General features: G+C 39.6%; 1 protein-coding gene and 1 pseudogene across 4 annotated transcripts in view; both read left to right on the top strand.

Moving 5' to 3' along the window:
- LOC123514348 (FMRFamide receptor-like) overlaps positions 1 to 19237 on the top strand; it is a 526270-nt gene that overhangs the window by 34625 nt on the left and 472408 nt on the right. The window lies entirely within an intron of this gene.
- The window catches only part of LOC123514115, a 28557-nt pseudogene continuing 13152 nt past the window's right edge, over positions 3833 to 19237 (top strand).

Below are 19237 nucleotides of genomic sequence, written 5' to 3'. Positions count from 1 at the left end.
CTTTCTTCTTTCCTTACTTTCTGCATTCCTACCTACCATAACTTTCTTCCTTCGTGTTACAAACCTTTCTTTTCATCCATGCCCTTACATATTAGTCTTTTCTCTCTCTCTCTCTCTGCCTTTCACATTGATAAACTAAAAAGTCACACCAAACACGCCGTAAATTCACAACTCCTCCCAGCCGAAACATAAAACATGAGCTTCGAAAGTCTACAATGAAAAACTCGCAGTGAACAAGCAGTGAGGTGGGAAATACAAACGGGCTCGCCAGTAAGTAGTCCTGCAAACAGCGATGGCGAGGCGGGGACTACACGCTACAGTTTCCAACCCAACAAAGGATCAGAGAGAGAGAGAGAGAGAAAGAGAGAGAGAAACGTAAACACAGAAGAGTGGAAGATTGATTGATTGATTAACTGACAGATTTTCAAGCGAGAAGATGCAAAAACGATGACATAAACAGTGAAAGAAATTAGACACACACACACACACACACACACACACACACACACACACACACACACACACACACAGTCAACACAAATCCATTAATCCACCTACATACTTAGCCATGTGTCCATTCGTTTCCATCTCTCTCTCTCTGACTCACGAATTCCTTCAAACTTGTATAAATAAAAAAAATCAGATAAAAAAAGACGAATAAGTACAAATAACGCACATGTTAGCAATAAATTACGAAAAAAAAAACATCCCGCACACCTGCTCTGCTTACACACCTGACGGGAAAAGCAGATGTGATGGTGTGATATGCAGGGGAGAGAGAGAGAGAGAGAGAGAGAGAGAGAGAGAGAGAGAGAGAGAGAGAGAGAGAGAGAGAGAGAGAGAGAGAGAGAGAGAGAGAGAGAGAGAGAGAGAGAGAGATTTCATGCGCCAAATTTTCACAAGTATTTATATTAAAGTATTTATATTTATGTTAAAGAAAGAGTTGGCGTCTGAGAGAGAGAGAGAGAGAGAGAGAGAGAGAGAGAGAGAGAGAGAGAGAATTATTAATAGTCTACCAACAAATTAACTCGATTATTTTTTGTAGCCGCTGTTCGTCGTCGTCATCGTCGTCGTCCTCGTCCTTGTCCTTGTCCTCGTCCTCCTCCTCCTCCTCCTCCTCCTCCTCCTCCTCCTCCCTCTACGTACCAATCAAAATAGTTAATGAGTTAAATGGACATCTTCCTAGTCATATTGTGGCTTCATTACTCTCTCTCTCTCTCGCTGAAACATCATTTTCTCGACCAAACATTTCATACTATTATCTAATGTAATCGAACATGTGTATGTACTCAAGTCGCACGCACGCGCCCACACACACACACACACACACACACACACACACACACACACACACACACACTGCTACTGCTAGGAATTTGGCAAACGTCACCATTGAACATGTTTGAATGTCTCTCTCTCTCTCTCTCTCTCTCTCTCTCTCTCTCTGCTACTTATTTACGCGTTCAATTCCCTTCAGTAACAAATCACTCTTTTTATTCGTTTATTTATCCATTTATTAATATCATCTACGCATTTTTTTAATCTATTCATATTTCCTACGCATCATACACACACATTAAAAAAAGGGAAATTATACGATATCAACAAAATACACACACCCACATAGTCACACCTACTGTATACCTGTTACACACACACACACACACACACACACACACACACACACACACACACACCTATCCACACGAATTTCCCTCAATTAAGTATCTCACCATCAATCCATCTACGTACTTAACCACGAGTCCATTCCTTTCTATCCATCTCCCTCTCTCTCTCTCTCTCTCTCTCTCTCTCTCTCTCTCTCTCTCTCTCTCTCTATCTATCTATCTCAGCATCTCTCCCCCTGTCACTGCTTCCTTTGTCCGCCGTGTCGCCATAACATAATTCACATTTGGTTAAGACACACACACACAGAGAGAGAGAGAGAGAGAGAGAGAGAGAGAGAGAGAGAGAGAGAGAGAGAGAGAGAGAGAGAGAGAGATTACACCTTCACTCCTTCACCTTTCCTGGCCGCTGTGGCAGATGGAGGAAGAGAAAGGAAGAGGGAGATTGAAACGGAAGAAAAGGAGATTACGACAAAGGACAGGAAGAAGAGAAGACGAAGTTGGGAGAAAAATATAAGCACAGAGGAAAAGGAGGAGGAGGAGGAGGAGGAGGAGGAGGAGGAGGTAGGGAGATTGAGATGAGACTTGGAGGAAGGGAAGAACAGGAGATGAGAGGAGGGATGGAGGGCGAAGGAAATTAAATGTGTGTGTACAGGAGAGTTAGGGGAGAGAGAAGGGATGGAAAAATAAATATGATAGAAAACGGAAGGGTAACTAATATGCTGTGTAGGGAGACGTGAAGTGAAGAAGGCCAGTAGAAGATGCTGTGGGGAGGGGGGCAGGAGGAGAGCGGGAAACACGTAGGAGGAAGGAAAGTGAAGACCTTAGACAAATATAATAAAAAAAAAAGGGGAGGAATAAATTAGTTGAGAAATGCAAGTTACTCATAATTTTCTGCATATCTTCTTTTCCCTCACCTTTACACTTCTTAATCAAACAATGTCTACACTAATCACATGAAAAACAAAGAAGCTGGCGAAAATTAAACTAGAAACCAACATAGAAAAAAAAAAAATCATGACGAAACGAAACACACCTAAATGATTCAACACCAACTAATAGACAGGTAAATGAGCGAACTAATAGAACGACTAACAAATCCAGGTGTGTGTGTGTGTGTGTGTGTGTGTGTGTGTGTGTGTGTGTGTGTGTGTGTGTGTGTGTGTGTGTGTGTGTCAAATGAACGCAATTCCATCACTGTCGCCTCGAGTCATGATATTTCCACTGAACGCTTTCCTGGGAGCTCTGATCATTTTTTCCTGCTCTCAACTGCCTACTTCTGCCCGGGACATGTTTAAGTGAGAGAGAGAGAGAGAGAGAGAGAGAGAGAGAGAGAGAGAGAGAGAGAGAGAGAGAGAGAGAGAGAGAGAGAGAGAGAGAGAGAGAGAGAGAGAGAGAGAGAGAGAGAGAGAGAGAGAGAGAGAGAGAGAGAGAGAGAGAGAGAGAGGAAATAGATGAGAAGGATGCGACAAAATAGAGATGAAGACAAGGTAAAGGATGAAATGAGGAAGAAGAAAAAGGAAAGGGAGGGAGGGAGGGAGGAAGGGACGGAGGGAGGGAGGGAAGGAGGAGGAGAAGGAGGAACAAACAGCAGCTCTTATGTTGGCCCTTACGTGGATATATGAAACAAACTATTGAACACTAACTAATGTAAACTGAGAGAGTAGTAGTAGCAGTAGAAGTAGCAGTAGCAGTAGCAGTAACAGTAGCAGTATTAGTATTAGTAGTAGTAGTAGTAGTAGTTCCAAATTCACAGGAACATACACAAACACACACACACACACATACGAGGAAATCATAACCTAACCAAATTACGAGGCACAAACTTCACAAAGCACTGATCATAGATGCCACCTGAGCACTGCTACTTCTGTAATTACATGCAATACTAAGCTTATTACCGACAAACTCAGGCAAACTTCGAAATACTGAACCTCTGTGTGTGTGTGTGTGTGTGTGTGTGTGTGTGTGTGTGTGTGTGTGTGTGTGTGTGTGTGTGTGTGTGTGTGCAATATCTATATACTACCAGTAATACCTGTGATGGTAATGAGAACTAAATGGAAGCACACCTGCATTCTACGACGAGACAAAGACAGGGATGAGGCCCTTCACACTACACACACACACACACACACACACACACACACACACACACACACATGGTCCTTGCATTCCTCGCGCCAGCACAGATTGCCTCCTCCCCTGTAATGGGATTTCGCTCCCCTGGAAATCACAGCAGTACAGCACGACCTCATCCCACTTTAGAACACAATGCCACGCACCTGCACGCTGATCAGGTCAGAGACAGACACAGACACACACACACACACAGAGACGTGGTATTATATCTTGATAACCTAAATTAGATGAAGCATTGCGTCTTAACCCCTTCAGTACAGGAACGCATTTTTATCGTGAGTTATGGTTATGATTAGACGATTTTATTTACATTAGGAAGGGTCTATGGAGGTCGGAAAATTAATAGCCAGCGTCCTCATCATTTATATTCCCCCCACATGAGTTTGTGAAGCTTCATGAAACCGCCAAACGATAACAGAATGAATGTGAAAACGTGTCATGGTATTGAAGGGGTTAAATGTGTAAAAGTGTTGTTTGTATGTGGTACAGTGGAACCATGCGTGCTTTGGGGTCCGAGGGGTCTCCAAGCGCACTGGTTCGAATCCTGTCCACGGTCCGAGTGTAGGCTGGGCTTCCTCACTCGGGGCAACGGTTTCCTAGCGGGTGGGCTTTGATATAGGAGGTACCCCAAAAAGTATCCCCTTTAGCCCAAAAATTCCCGTGAAAAGCCCACATGGTATAAAAAAAAAGAAAGTATAATTAAAAGTGTCGATAAGTGAGAAATGTATGAGTATGGGTATAATTGTATGTTTTGATTACTTAATTATTTGTAAGTAAGAAGGGAAAGCTAGCTAAGGGCAACGAAAAATATTAAAAAGGCTCATTTAGTTGCCAATCCCCTTGCAGGTCCAAAAGAGTTAGCCAAAAAGAAAAGGATAGATGCCTTGAAACCTCCCTCTTAAATGAAGTCAAGTCATAGAAAGTTAGAAATACAGAAGCAGGCAGGGAAATCCACAGTTTATCAGAAAAAGTATGAATGACAGAGTACTGGTTAACTATTGCATTAGAAAGTTAGTGAGAGGAAGAAGAAAGCCCTTTAATGAAAAAAATAAGTGCAACTACGTCCAAGTGTGGTTAAAGTGTACAACAGTCGTGTATGAAGTCACAGACCTCTTCAATACTGAGACACATTTTACCTTGAGATTTGTGTACGATGAGACCATTCTATTTACATTTGGAAGGGGTTTATGGAGGTCAGAAGAATAACTGCAACAGCCTTCACTATTTTAATCCCCCACCTGTTTCTGAAGCTGTATAAAATCACCAAATAGTAAACATAATGAATATGAAAACCCGTAATAGTAGTCAAAGGGTTAAGTTATATCCTTAAGTGTCCCTAAGTATAACTAGAGTAAGTTTAAGCATATATAAGAGCAATTACAAGTCTATACAAGTGAATCTAGTAAAACTGAATGTAACTAACTATTCCTAAATGTTACGGAGTGACCTGTAACTTAGATATAAAGTAAGTAGAGAGAGCACAAAAAAAAAAGTTCAGATGAATTTTTATCGATACGGAAAAATGTGGGGTATGATGCTGCAATCCCTAGAGGTAGGTAGATAGCGCAAGTCAATATTTGCTCCACTTTTGACGGCAAACACTCGGAATCTGACACAAGGATAGTTGAGAAATATAGAGCACAAATAAACGTAATATTTTGTGAGTGACAGCCAATTCAGAGACAAATGATGAAAAATTCTAAAGGCTTGAGAGAGAGAGAGAGAGAGAGAGAGAGAGAGAGAGAGAGAGAGAGAGAGAGAGAGAGAGAGAGAGAGAGAGAGAGAGAGAGAGAGAGTAATGAGAAATGGCGTTATTTGAATTTAATATCTCATCTAGGAACATTAATATTCCGAATAAACGCAAATGATGAAAAATTCTGAAATAAATTAAAAAAGAGGGGAAAAAAAATAAGGACATGAGAAATGGTGTGACTTAAACATGAAACCCAATTTAAGACCATGAATACTGCATGACTGGATAAAAAATAAAGTGGAGGGAATCATCACCTTGAGAATAAACACACCTTGAGGACACGCCATCTCCTCACTTGAATATTCTGGGAAATGGGTGTTTTTCTCATGCAAATACTTGTATAAGCTTTAATTAAACTCATTCACCAGCACTGGGTACATTTTTCTTTCATTACTAAACACTCTTGGACATTTTTTTTTTTTCTTCGTTTTCCATCCACCTCCAAACATGAAATTGACAAGCAACTGTAAAATGCATTCCTTTTTCATCCCTTACATTCCTGTCGGTGCTTATAAAAGATTCTTACATTACCTCTTTGCTGTGAAATGTTGCATATGGTAGTGAAGGGATTTAATATTACATTCTTGTGACATTAATCATCAGTGGAATAATGGAGGTCATGAATAATAACAGCCATGATTATGATGTTTAGTATGTGCTTTATGAATTCTGCAATGTGACTAGAAGGTTTTTAACACAGAAAATAAAGCTAACCACCCCTTACTATGACTGGAATTGAGGAAAAAGAATATAAGCAATGCTAGGGAAGGCCCAAAATAAACACTTAATGTCCCTCACATTTCTATGAAACTATGTAAAACCGAGACTAAAAGAACATAACAGATGGACAAAATGAACTTGCAAGAAGCCATCAGGCGTACACGTGGCAGTCTATAGTGACAGTAGAAGAGTGACGGAAGAACTAATAAATAAAATAGCTATGTTCAAAGCAAAACTAACCAATAAAACGGCTATCTAAAAGAAAAAATAAGAATTAAAACAGCTATTTCAAAGCAGAATTAACATACAAAAAACACACTTCAACAATAACTAAAACTTGAACCAACATTTCTAGAACTAACACTTACAAACAATCATTTCTGTTTAACGCAATGTGGCCAAGGAGTCGGGGTCGTGGTGGTGTTCGTGGTGGTGCTGGGAGGCCACACAGGTATGCCTCAGGTGACACACGTGATGCGGATGACAGACGGCTAGGTGACACGTGCCAGCTGGGAGGCATTCCGTTTGTCACTTTTAGTCACGTTTGCACCTGACGCTCGGAGACACTGCGCTGACTCCCGGGAAGTGTGTCGGGAAGGCCAAGAATATACTGACGCTGATTACGACGGCGGGAATGTGTTAAGGCCGCTTGTTATGGTAATGAAGAAACATGGTGATGGATGGTAATTGTTGTGCTAAAGAGGATAAGGAAAAAATGAAATTGTATTAATATATATATATATATATTTTGCTGCTACTACAACTACTGTTACTCCTACTATTACTACTACTACTACTGCTGCTACTACTATTACTATCACCAATGCTGCTGCTGTTACCCTTCATCCTTCTCCTTCTCCTTCTCCTCTTTCTCCTTCAACTATTCTTCTTCTTCCTCCTCCTCTGTTTTTTCTTGGTCGAATTTTTTATACGTTTCATTAACTTTCTCTCTCTCTCTCTCTCTCTCTCTCTCTCTCTCTCTCTCTCTCTCTCTCGTGCCTAGTCTGTGCCAAAATATTGACTTGTATAAATCTTTCTCTTTATCTAAAACTCATTTCCCTTTTATTGATATGACGCCTTGTCTCCCCATCACCATGCGCCACCTCCACCTCTAAAGAGAGTTGGAAAAGATGTGTGTGAGGGAAATTCGTACATTTCTCGCGTTCGTGATTACAAATATTCGTACGTTAATCAATTATGAATGCAATACGATAAAAATAGACACAAACAATAACAACAAATAATAACATATACATTCATACACTCCTAATTATAATCCTTTACTTTCTATACTAATTTTCCTTCTTTTTGCTCGATCTTGAGGAAAAAAAAAAAAAGCTGTTTTCTTTCTCCTTGTGGCTAATTCTCATTCCTCCTTCCCGACACTCACACGTATTCACAGAGTATTTGAATCCCACCAGCTTTTCATTCCTCTGCCGCAGCTTGAAGAGGAGGAGGAGGAGGAGGAGGAGGAGGAGGAGGAGGAGGAGGAGGAGGAGGAGGAGGAGGAGGAAGAGGAGGAGGAGGCAGTGAGCTCTTCAAAAATGCAGACGAATCACCCAATTAGACTGTACTGCTCTTGACATGGCAGGCAATAACGAGAGAGAGAGAGAGAGAGAGAGAGAGAGAGAGAGAGAGAGAGAGAGAGAGAGAGAGAGAGAGAGAGAGAGAGAGAGAGAGAGAGAGTTAATGAAACGTATAACAAGAAAGCCTTAAAATTAAAGTTACTGAAAGGAAAAAGGAGCGATAAACTTATTTTCTTTCTTTTATTACATTTTTTTCTTTATCTAACTGTGATTTGGAAGAGGAGGAGGAGGAGGAGGAGGAGGAGGAGGAGGAGGAGGAGGAGGAGATTATAGGACTTATATTTCTTTATTTTTGTGTGCTCAAGTAATGAAATGTTGAAGACCGTGAGGTAATGAAAAATAAAGTAAGCGCAGAATAAATAGTTGAGTTTACCTAAAAAATTAAGCTGTCCGTGTAACGTTTTCTTCTCATTACGAATTTATAGTCTCTCTCTCTCTCTCTCTCTCTCTCTCTCTCTCTCTCTCTCTCTCTCTCTCTCTCTCTCATCATATACTTTCCTTTTTCATTTATTTACATTCTCTTTTTACTCCTTTTTTTCATTACTTTTTCTCCTGACACCCTCCTCTCTCCTTTCTCCCTTCCAAGCATTCTCTTTTCTTTATATTTCTTTCTCCTTCCTGCCTCCCCTTCATGGACTTTTATTATCTTCCCCCTTTCCCTCCTGTCCTTCATCGGCTTCTTTCCTCTCTCTCTCTCCTCTCTTTCTCTCTTTCATATTTATTTCTTATTTTTTTTCTTCATATCCTCTTTCATTCTGCTCGCTATTCATTAATCCCTTCTTAGTTACACACATATTCCAACACCTAATAAGACCTATTCCACCCACGCTCTCTCCCTGTGATCCTGTGAGCCTATAAGAAGGATCCATAGGGACAGGTGGAGGCTAAGGATGAATGTTAATGAGTCTTTAGAAACTAGGCAGGAAAATAGAGGAAAATAGATGACAAGGAATGCTCTCTCTCTATCTATGTTGCTTTCAAAATAGATGGAGATTTTTCGTGTGTCAATATGTCTATTACTGAAAGATTTGTGGTTTGTTCTGTACTTTGTGAGGTATATTGTTGTTAATTCTATGTAATAGTGCTGTTTACCTATTTTCCTATTTAACTATCATAAAATCTAGTTTCCAACAAATTAGTTAACTAATGGACAATTGTATCTATTTACTTTATCTACTCATCTATCTACTGTCAACCCATCTATCTATCTATCTATCTATCTACTTGTACATACATTCATCTATCCACTTAAATGCCTAAACTTCACAGACAAACCAACTAACAACTGCCTCTCTCTTCTCTCTTCCCGCAGGTAGGAGTGTTGTGGTTGCTACTCTCAGCTTTACGACCTGGCTGCGCTGCTCCCAGGTGGAACACAGGTGAGAAAGAGGCCGGAAAAAGGTGTGTGTGTGGGAGGGGAGAAGACCAAAGACATGGAGGACTGCTGCTCTAATCCTTCTCCAGCATCTCTCTCTCTCTCTCTCTCTCTCTCTCTCTCTCTCTCTCTCTCTCTGGTAATTCAACATCAGGAGCGTTCTATTTTCACTGGTCCACTCACGAGGTTTTAATTCACATCTACACAGCAGAAAAGAAGACAGACCCAAGTACATGTATAGAATTTAAACTTACATTCGGTCTCAAGGGAAGAGCAGGAATGAGAGGGGAGAAAATCTGGAGGTAGATTACGTGAGTGTGTGTGTGTGTGTGTGTGTGTGTGTGTGTGTGTGTGTGTGTGTGTGTGTGTGTGTGTGTGTGTGTGTGTGTGTGTGTGTGTGTATCAAAACACCAAATTAGAAGCGGATTTAGTGAGTGACGAGATGTAAAGTTTTCAGCCAACATAAATTAAAAAAAATAAATAAATAAAAGGACAGATTGAGGATATTCAGCGTAGAGGAGGAGGAGGAGGGGAGTTCAGTGTCATTCCAGGAGAGAGGGCAGTTATCTGGAAGGTTGTGTTGAACTGTTAGATTTTTCCAGGCTCCACAGGCTTCACCGGGGATAAAAACTCCACCTCCTCTTCCCCACAATAAATTTGTCCTCGGTCACAGACGTGGAGGTGGTAACGTCTGGATGGTGACGTTAGAATCATTTGAATAATTTGAATAAGTAATAAGTCTAATGAATCTCAAGCAAAAGTTAGCAAAAAGTATTAAAGCATTCATAAAGAAAACGATGAAAATAATCTTAAATATGTAACGACAGAGCGAAAAGTCAATTAATTCATCAAGATTCCTCTCTGGTGACAGTCTGCAATCTAGAGTCATTTTAGAGAGCTAGAGTGTCAGTGTCACGAGTTGTTGGCACTCTGAATGCAGGAGTGACAAGGACAGCAGCCAGCGAGGAAAACTCGTTCACTCGCGCCACACAGAAGAGAACGTTTTTTTTAATAATATGGATACTGGTTGAACGTTAGTAATAAAAAGCTTTCCCAAGTTGTTGCATTCATGTTGTTTCTTCTTGGCTTTTATAATGATTCACAGTGACGACATTAACACCACCATTACCTCCACCACCACAAAATTATAATATATCACAAATTTTGCTACTGAACTACGTTATTAATTACGACAAGTGGAAAACATAAAATTCATATAATTTAATTTTGCTGTAATTACTGACCAACTCTGGTTCCTGGTAAGAGATCGACAGCATTGTTATCCTCCAACGAGAGGAACATTTAGTGGCTCTCCCCCTCTCTCTCTCTCTCTCTCTCTCTCTCTCTCTCTCGTGGACGTTCAGGTGCCGTACCTCACCACAATCTGAAGTTTTAATGAAAAAAGTGAATTTCTCGGGTTCCCTAATGACTCTTCTCGCCTTGAATGGCTCCGGAGAGGATATTAATTATGTGGTTGGCCGTGGCGGCGGCGGGACTTGTGACGAAGGTGACGCTGGGAGAGGAAGAGAGACCTAAGAAGTGAGGGAGAGGAGCAAAAAAAGTAAAAAGATCACATTAAAATATCTCCCACGCTCTTTCTTTTCCCCTGTGGCTGATGGTATTGCAAGTGGTGGAGGAAAGTTTAAATTGTTATTCCATCCAGAAGAAATATTTGTTAGAGTTCCAAATACGAAGGTTGGTTGACTGATTTTCTTAAGTGTTTTGGATATTTCTCTCATTATCACTAGTCTTTAATATTTTCTTTCTTATTCATCTGTTCATTTGATTTCTATTGATTTCTTTTTTATTTCTTTCTGAATTCTGTTTTATTTATTGACCGTCTTTGAAATCATTTTGAATTCGCTACTCTCACTCGTTTTCTTCATGTAAATATTGTCTTCTTCAGTAATTTTCTTTCATCTTTATTTCTTTCTTAATTTCCTTGTTTATTTTACTTTCTACATCCATTTTTTTTTCATTTGTCTACTTTTCGCGTTTCCAAATTTACATTACTCTTATTTTTCCTTAAGTTTCCTTGAGGTTTACATTTTTCTTTCATCAAATCCTCCTCCTCCTCCTCCTCCTCCCCCTCCACTTCCTCCTCCTTTCAAATCCCGTCGCAAAGGAGGCGTTCGGGCGCAAGGAATATGTACACCAATAATATATTTCCTGGACTTTCCACTAAACCTACCAAGTGAAAAGTGAGTGACAGCCTCTCTCTCTCTCTCTCTCTCTCTCTCTCTCTCTCTCTCTCTCTCTCTTCTCCTCTCCATGTTTTCCTTTCCTTTATACTTCTGTCTTTGTCTTATCATCCATTCTCTTCTTTCTTCTCAATCTTCCTCTCTCTTTCTACCTTCCTCTTCGCTCTCCTTCTCTCTTCTCCATGTAAGTTGTAATTATCTTCTTTTATTATTTTTTATATTCTCTCTTCTCATATTCTCATATATCTCCTTGTTTCTCTCCCCTCTTTCTTCCCTAATATTCTTTGTCCCCCTTTTCTCGTCGTCTTAATCCTTTCCTTTCTAACATATTCCTACCCTTTTCCCATTCCTTCTTTCCTCCTACAACCCTCTCTCTCTCTCTCTCTCTCTCTCTCTCTCTCTCTCTCTCTCTCTCTCTCTCTCTCCCATTCCAGGTCATTCGTTCGTCTTTACTGTCCCTCTTCTCCCTCAAATCTTTCCCATTTTCTCTTCCCGACGCATCTCTTCCATCAATGCTTCCTCTTCTTTATGGTGCCTTATGATCTTATTCTTATGGGCGTCTGTAAATCAATCTATAAGTCAATCAATCTTCTCTTTCCATCATAACAAATACTGTGTTTTCTCCTTTTCTTTCTTCGTCCTTATTTTTAATTCTTTTGTCTTATTTTTTGTTCGTTTCTAGTGTTTTTTCTCTTTCTTATTTTTTTTGTCTCTCTCTCTCTCTCTCTCTCTCTCTCTCTCTCTCTCTCTCTCTCTCTCTCTGCTATGTCTGCAACTCGACTTTTTTTTTCTTCTTTTCCTTCTTCTTCTTCTTTCTTCTTTCTTCTTCTTCTCCTCCTCCTCCTCCTCCTCCTTCTTCTTCTTCTTCTTCTTCTTCTTCTTCTTCTTCTTCTTCTTCTTCTTCTTCTTCTTCTTCTCCTCCTTCCTCCTCCTCCTCCTCCTCCTCCTCCTCCTCCTCCTCTTCCTCCTCCTCCTCCCCTCCGCAACACTTTCCTTTCTGTCATCATAACATCTCATTCCTCCCTCCCTTCCTCCTTCCTCCTCCTCCTCCTTCTCCTCCTCCTTCTCCTCCTCCTCTACAACTTTCACGCCTCTCTCCTTTATCTTCTCCTCCCCTCCTTTCCTCTATTACAATCCTGTACAAACACTACTCTCTCTCTCTCTCTCTCTCTCTCTCTCTCAGGACTCCACATTAGTCAGGAGTCAATTCGTGCATATATTTTCCCCTTTAACATCTTTACTATCGTATTTTCTTCTTCTTTCAACTTTCAATCTTATTCATACACATTTACATCTAACTTTTAATATCAGGAGACTCCCCCGGCACTACTATTTGTCACGAGTCAATTTGTCCCTTTCCTCGTCAGCAAGGCGTCGGCGAGGAACGAGGAACGGGGAGGAGAGGTGGGGGAAACATTACCTTTATTGCCTGGACGCCGCGCACCTGCAAACTCTTCATTACCCGGCCAAGTTTACTCATCATACTCATTCACACTCCCTTTGACCTTTCTCGTGTGTGTGTGTGTGTGTGTGTGTGTGTGTGTGTGTGTGTGTGTGTGTGTGTGTGTGTGTGTGTGTGTGTGTGTGTGTTTGTTTGTTTTCTTCGGTCTCATTTACCTGGTTGTTTGTTTTGTCTTTCTTTTTGTTTGTTAGGTGTTCGCTCTCTCTCTCTCTCTCTCTCTCTCTCTCTCTCTCTCTCTCTCAGCACACACACAGCAGCAGCAGCAGCAGTAGTAGTAGTAGTAGTAGTAGTAGCAGCAGCAGCAGTAGTAGTAGTAGTAGTAGCAGTAGCAGCAGTAGCAGCAGTAGTAGTAGCAGTAGCAGCAGCAGCAGCAGCAGCAGTAGTAGTAGTAGTAGTAGTAGTAGCAGTAGTAGTAGCAGTAGCAGTAGCAATAGTAGCAATAGTAGTGGTAATGGTAGAATAAGAATAAGAACAAGAAACAAGAAGGGAAAAAATAAGAACAATAAGGCGAAAATAAAACAACGACAGCAATAATAACAAAACCACACCACACCACCACCACCACCACCACCACCACCACCACCACCACCACGAAACCTGCGTAGAGGAGCGGCACGTGTCCGATGTGTGGGGATAAAGCTGGACCAGTCAAGGGCAAGGGAGAGAGGGAGATGTAGAGGGAGAGGGAGAGGGAGAGGGAGAGGTGTACGAACAGGTGTATCAAGATCTGGTCACAATGTCTCGTCCAGTGTTCCAAAAAGTTTCGTTCAAAAGAGGTACCAGTTACTATATTATTTGGTGAAGTAAGGTTAATAGCATGGTAACTACGTAGAGTGAATATTTCGTCTATCTTCTTCTTATCTTCCTCCTCCTCCTCCTCCTCCTCCTTTTCTTCATGCATTTTGTAATACTGTATTCATTTCTTACCTTCTGTTGTATCTTCAGTATGGGATTGTATTTCATCCTTCTCTTCCTTTTTTTCCCTCCCTTTTCTCCTTTATCTATTTTTTTTCATTTTTGACGTGCTCTGTGGAAAAAGATGGTAAATGTTATTGTTGTTAATTACTTATTATTATTATTATTATTATTATTATTATTATCAATATTATAATTATTACTACTGTTATCATTATTTTCATCACTACTCATACATAACGCGAGCAGTAAACACACGGGCACACAAACCAGAGTAGCGTAGCACACAAAAACAGAAGCGCACCAATCACTCACAGCGTGGAATGATATAATGGCGTTATTCGTTAAGTGTTATTGCCGCCCCGTAACTCACCGCCCCTCACTAACGACCCTCAGGCGGTAATTTCATAGGTAAATCCTTAATCAGCCAATAGCAGAGCACGTTTTTCTTGCACATCCATCACGTAACCCTAAGCCGACCAATCAGGAAGAGGGACACGTGGTGCAAATATAGTTCACAGCTGGCCTTACATCACCTTTCCCATTAAAACAACGAAATTATTTAAGAATGACGACATATTTGATAAGATAAGTGAGTGATTTATAAAGGGTTACAATAGATAGGTCACAACTTCAGGGATTACAAATGATTACAAATGATGAGTAGCATATTTGCAAAAGATAGCCTGGGTTACAATGATTTGCCTCAGACCTTCAGTTACAGACTATTACAAGGTTTAGGTCAATGATCGAAAACATTTACAAATAATTACAAAAGGCCAGTTAAGAATTAAATAAAAAATGTATAATGACTGTAATGACAAAAAAAAAAAAAAGGAATATGAGCGAAAATGAGAACTTCACATGGAATTGCGTAAAAAAAATTACAAATGAATACAAATGACAAAAATAGATTATGAATTTACAAAGGAATAAAAAAAGAGATTAAGATATTCAAATAGACTAAACAGGTCATGGCTTTACAAATGATTACAGACCAGAACTTTCCAAACACAGAAATATATTATAAGTTTACAGAAGAATATATATATATATATATATATATATATATATATATATATATATATATATATATATATATATATATATATATATATAAACATGGTCACGAATTTACGAATAATCATAGATCACACTTAATTTCACCAGATCATATTTTTCATTATTTTTCTTTCCCGGGATAATAAAGAGTCACATTTCCAAGGGCGGGACGAGACGAAGGTTTGTTCAGCCTATCAGTGTGTGTCCTCGCGGCCTGAATCGCGTCGTTTCGCTAATCCATCGCCCTTTTATCACCGCCCTGTTTGCTGCGGAGGGGCTGCCAAGCTTAGCTAGGCCTAAACATGTGTGGGCTGACGGCACGGCGCTTACATTTCTGCCAGATGTCACTTTGGTAGTAGTAGTAGTAGTAGTAGTAGTAGTAGTAGTAGTAGTAGTAGTAGTAGTAGTAGTAGTAGTAGTAGGTTACATCTTTAGCTATCATATTTGTTTTTGGCTCATTTTAATAACGATTAATTTGCTTTATAATCCACGCATTCTTTTCGTAAAATTTTCTTTTTTAGCTAAACATTTTATCAATCGAGACGATGAATTTATCATTATTTTCCCTTAAATCAATGGATATTAGATATAATTTATGGTGAGAGCGATGATGGATGGATATTGATATAGTTTATACAAGGAATGTCATATGTACGTCAATTGATTTACCTGAAGCGTAATTAATATAAATTTTAACCTTCGCATTCACAACTATGTTTGAATTCTTTTCTGTTGAATCCCTACTGAGACAGATAAGTTAGCTTCCTAAAAAGGCATTTATATTTGTTAACATAATTTTTCACAATCTTATTTGAATTCTATCTTGTTTAACTTTTCTTGGGAGCGACACATCAGCTCTTTTTCCTTATCTCTCCACCTTTTTATACCCTTCACTGACCTTATATATATATATATATATATATATATATATATATATATATATATATATATATATATATATATATATATATGAAAAAAATGTAGTAATACTGTTGAGTTGTGTAGCAAGATTGTCTCCACCTCACAGCACTGTAACCACTGAACTTGCGTGTCTTAAGAAGTCCCCGTCTTTTATTACCCTCTCTTTCTACCTTTTTTAATATAATCTACTGGCTTCCTTCACATACGAGTACATAAGAAGAGAAAAGTAATTTGACTTATGTTGCAAGATTGCTTTCACCTCACAACACTGTACCACTGAGCCTGCGTGTCTTGAGAAATACCCTTCAATAATCCCACGCTATCGACAAGAAACGAAGAACAAGTGAAGATATTAACAGTCATTATTACGCATTTCAACTGATTAGCGTCACTTTCAGTAATGTTGATCGCTTTTAACTGTAATGAAAATGAGACTCAGTTGTCGATATGTTTAATAAAGATGGTATTAATATCGCCGCCGGTCATTCGCCTCCTGCTGATGCTAAGGTTCCTTGTGATTGTTTGATTTCTGTTTTCTTCTGTCAGTCTTTTGGGACGGGTGAGTTAAGAGCGTTGCTATTTATCTACGTATTTCCATGTTTTGTTTTATTCATCTACTTTTATTTTATGTAACAATTATTTTAGCAAGTGTGTGTGTGTGTGTGTGTGTGTGTGTGTGTGTGTGTGTGTGTGTGTGTGTGTGTGTGTGTGTGTGTGTGTGTGTGTGTGTGTGTGTGTGTGTGTGTGTGTTCTTGATCAACGCGTATAACCGATAAAGTAAAGTAAGTTGCATGTTATTTATTTTTCCATCAATATGTTTGAAAAAAAAGTTGGAGAGAAAGAAGAGTTTTTTGTCAATCGATTTTCTATTAACCTCCAATAATTTCATTAGAGCGATGCTTTGTTAAGATTATTAAGTGCTTTGTTGAGATTATTGAGTGAGTTGGACTGAAAAAATACACGTACACGTACACACACACACACACACAACACAACACAACACAACACACACACACACACACACACACACACACACACACACACACACACACACACACACACACACACACACACACACACACACACATTCCCCCTTTGCTCGAACATGTACTCTCACATCCGCCTCAAATGAGTCTGGGAGAGCAATGAAATATGTTAAACTGCCACATTTCGCTTCCTGAGCACAGCAGGACTCCAATGTTAGCGCCGCTGTCTGATTGGAGCAAATAGAGAGAGAGAGAGAGAGAGAGAGAGAGAGAGAGAGAGAGAGAGAGAGAGAGAGAGAGAGAGAGAGAGAGAGAGTTAGTTCCCACGCATTTTGATTGTGAGATTAATAAGAATATATTGGTTTTGAAATTAATTGCACAACAGATTATACATTTAGAAAAGTTAAGGATAAAACTGTCAATATTAGATTTAACTTGTAAGAAAGACACACAGACAGAAAAAGAGAAACAAACAAACAAAACAAACACACACACAACTACCCAGCTAGTAGCTAAACAGAACATCTCAAACAACTAACCCTAAAACAAAAAAAACAGAAAGATAGACAGTATGACAGACAGACACACAGACAAATACCCTGCGAGAGCGTATAAATTGCAGCAAACAAGATCAAGAGTAAAAAGGTAACAACAAACTCTGAAACACCATTAGCACAAGTACCACCACTTCACCTCTTCCCGCCCTTTAGAGAATGAGGGAGAGTAAAGACCAATAGCGCCACCGGAACTAATACGTAACACTTTTCCATCTGGTTGTCAAAAGGGAATGTAAGTGGCGATGATTAAGCCACTGAAAAACCAAGTTGTGTGAAAGGTGAGTATTGCGAACGCTCATTAGGAGAGGTGTTGATGAGGTAACCCGCGGTGGAGTGTTTGTGGAAAGGTATTGATGGATGGTAATATAAAAGGTTTGTGTCAGTGCGTAGTTTGTTGGTAGTGTTATGCTGTTGTTGTTTTGCGGCTGTTTATATGGAAGACGAAAGGGGGAAGGATACATACTCGTGGTTTTCATATAGAAGTGTTGCAAAGATGTAGATGATGAATTGCAGGTGTCAAGATTATTTTTTGGTGCACTAGTATGTGATGGATAGTGTACCTCAGACCACGAGGACAGGTCGATATGTATAGTATGTATCGAGGTAGAAATGTGCAGGTCTTGTATTACATTGGTGTGATTTGAATGGGTGTTCTATTGGTGTATGCACAGTTATATACGTAGGTTGATGAATAAAAAAAAATGTCTATAGGAGAAAATGTATAGGAAAGTGTGAACAGACATAGAGATGTATATATGCTTGGACGAGTGTTACGGATGGTTAAAGAGAATGCACCGTTATAAATCGTTCAAAGCTGGGAAGAAAAAGAAAGACAAACAAAAGACAGTGAATAATTAATAACCAATCACAAATTAGGAGATAAAATAAATTAATACCCTCATTGGGAGAACAACAAGACATTGACAACTTGCCTTAATCACAACCGTTATGTAAACTATCACAGAACCACAATAATCATAATAATAATAATAAAAAAAACAGGTTTATAATCTAGATCAAGTACTTAACTTTTTTACATCCCAAGCGAGATATAAACAGGTAAATGCGAAGGTCACACAGATAGTAATTAGAAGATAGATACACGTTAGTTGCCTGCATTATTCACCAGCTGATCACTGGGATGACTGACAGATCTGCTTCGTTCATGACACTTGATTTTCTGGCATATAGATTTATTACTTACTCTCACTCTCTCTCTCTCCTCCCGGTTCTCCTTCTCTCTTCCTCTCAAAACACACATTATTCTCTTCATAAAACCTCGTGTACTCTCAGCAAAATATAAGGAGAGAAGAAATAATATATAAAAAGTTTTCCCCTCAACGTAAATACAACGAACAGCAGCAGCAACAGGAGAAACAACGTAAACAAAAACAACTCATCCAAACTCCTCCTCCTCCTCCTCCTCCTCCTCCTCCACATCACCACTAAAAAAAAAAAAAAAAAAGGACAGACACTTAAGAAAACAATGATTTTTTTTTTCCGGGTTTTTTCTTGGTCATCTTTTTATATACTATTTTTCAAGGTCAGGAGACACGCGTTAATGTAAAAAATGTGGCGCAGAAGCTGTGTGTGTGTGTGTGTGTGTGTGTGTGTGTGTGTGTGTGTGTGTGTGTGTGTGTGTGTGTCGTTTATTGAAGGTTGGACAAGGCTGTGGGCTAAGAAAGGGAGCTGGATGGACAGATGGATGAACTACGTGGGGTAGGAACGAAATGGAAGGGTATGGGAGGGTGTGACGGCGTGAAAAGAGTAAGGGAAAGGGAGGGAGAGGCAGAGTAGCACCTTGGAATGTAGATTATAGTTTAAGAAATGACAAGGAAAAGTGATGTGAATAGAAAGCGTTGGGGAGTGAAAATTGAGGGAAAAAAACGTGTTCGGGAGGTGGCTGAAGGAAAAAGCCACAGAATAGGAGAGTAA

Source organism: Portunus trituberculatus, chromosome 37 (assembly GCF_017591435.1).
Source record: "Portunus trituberculatus isolate SZX2019 chromosome 37, ASM1759143v1, whole genome shotgun sequence".
NCBI lineage: Eukaryota > Metazoa > Arthropoda > Malacostraca > Decapoda > Portunidae > Portunus > Portunus trituberculatus.
Note: the sequence above shows the minus strand (reverse complement) of the source record. Positions and strands in the feature narration are given on the sequence as shown.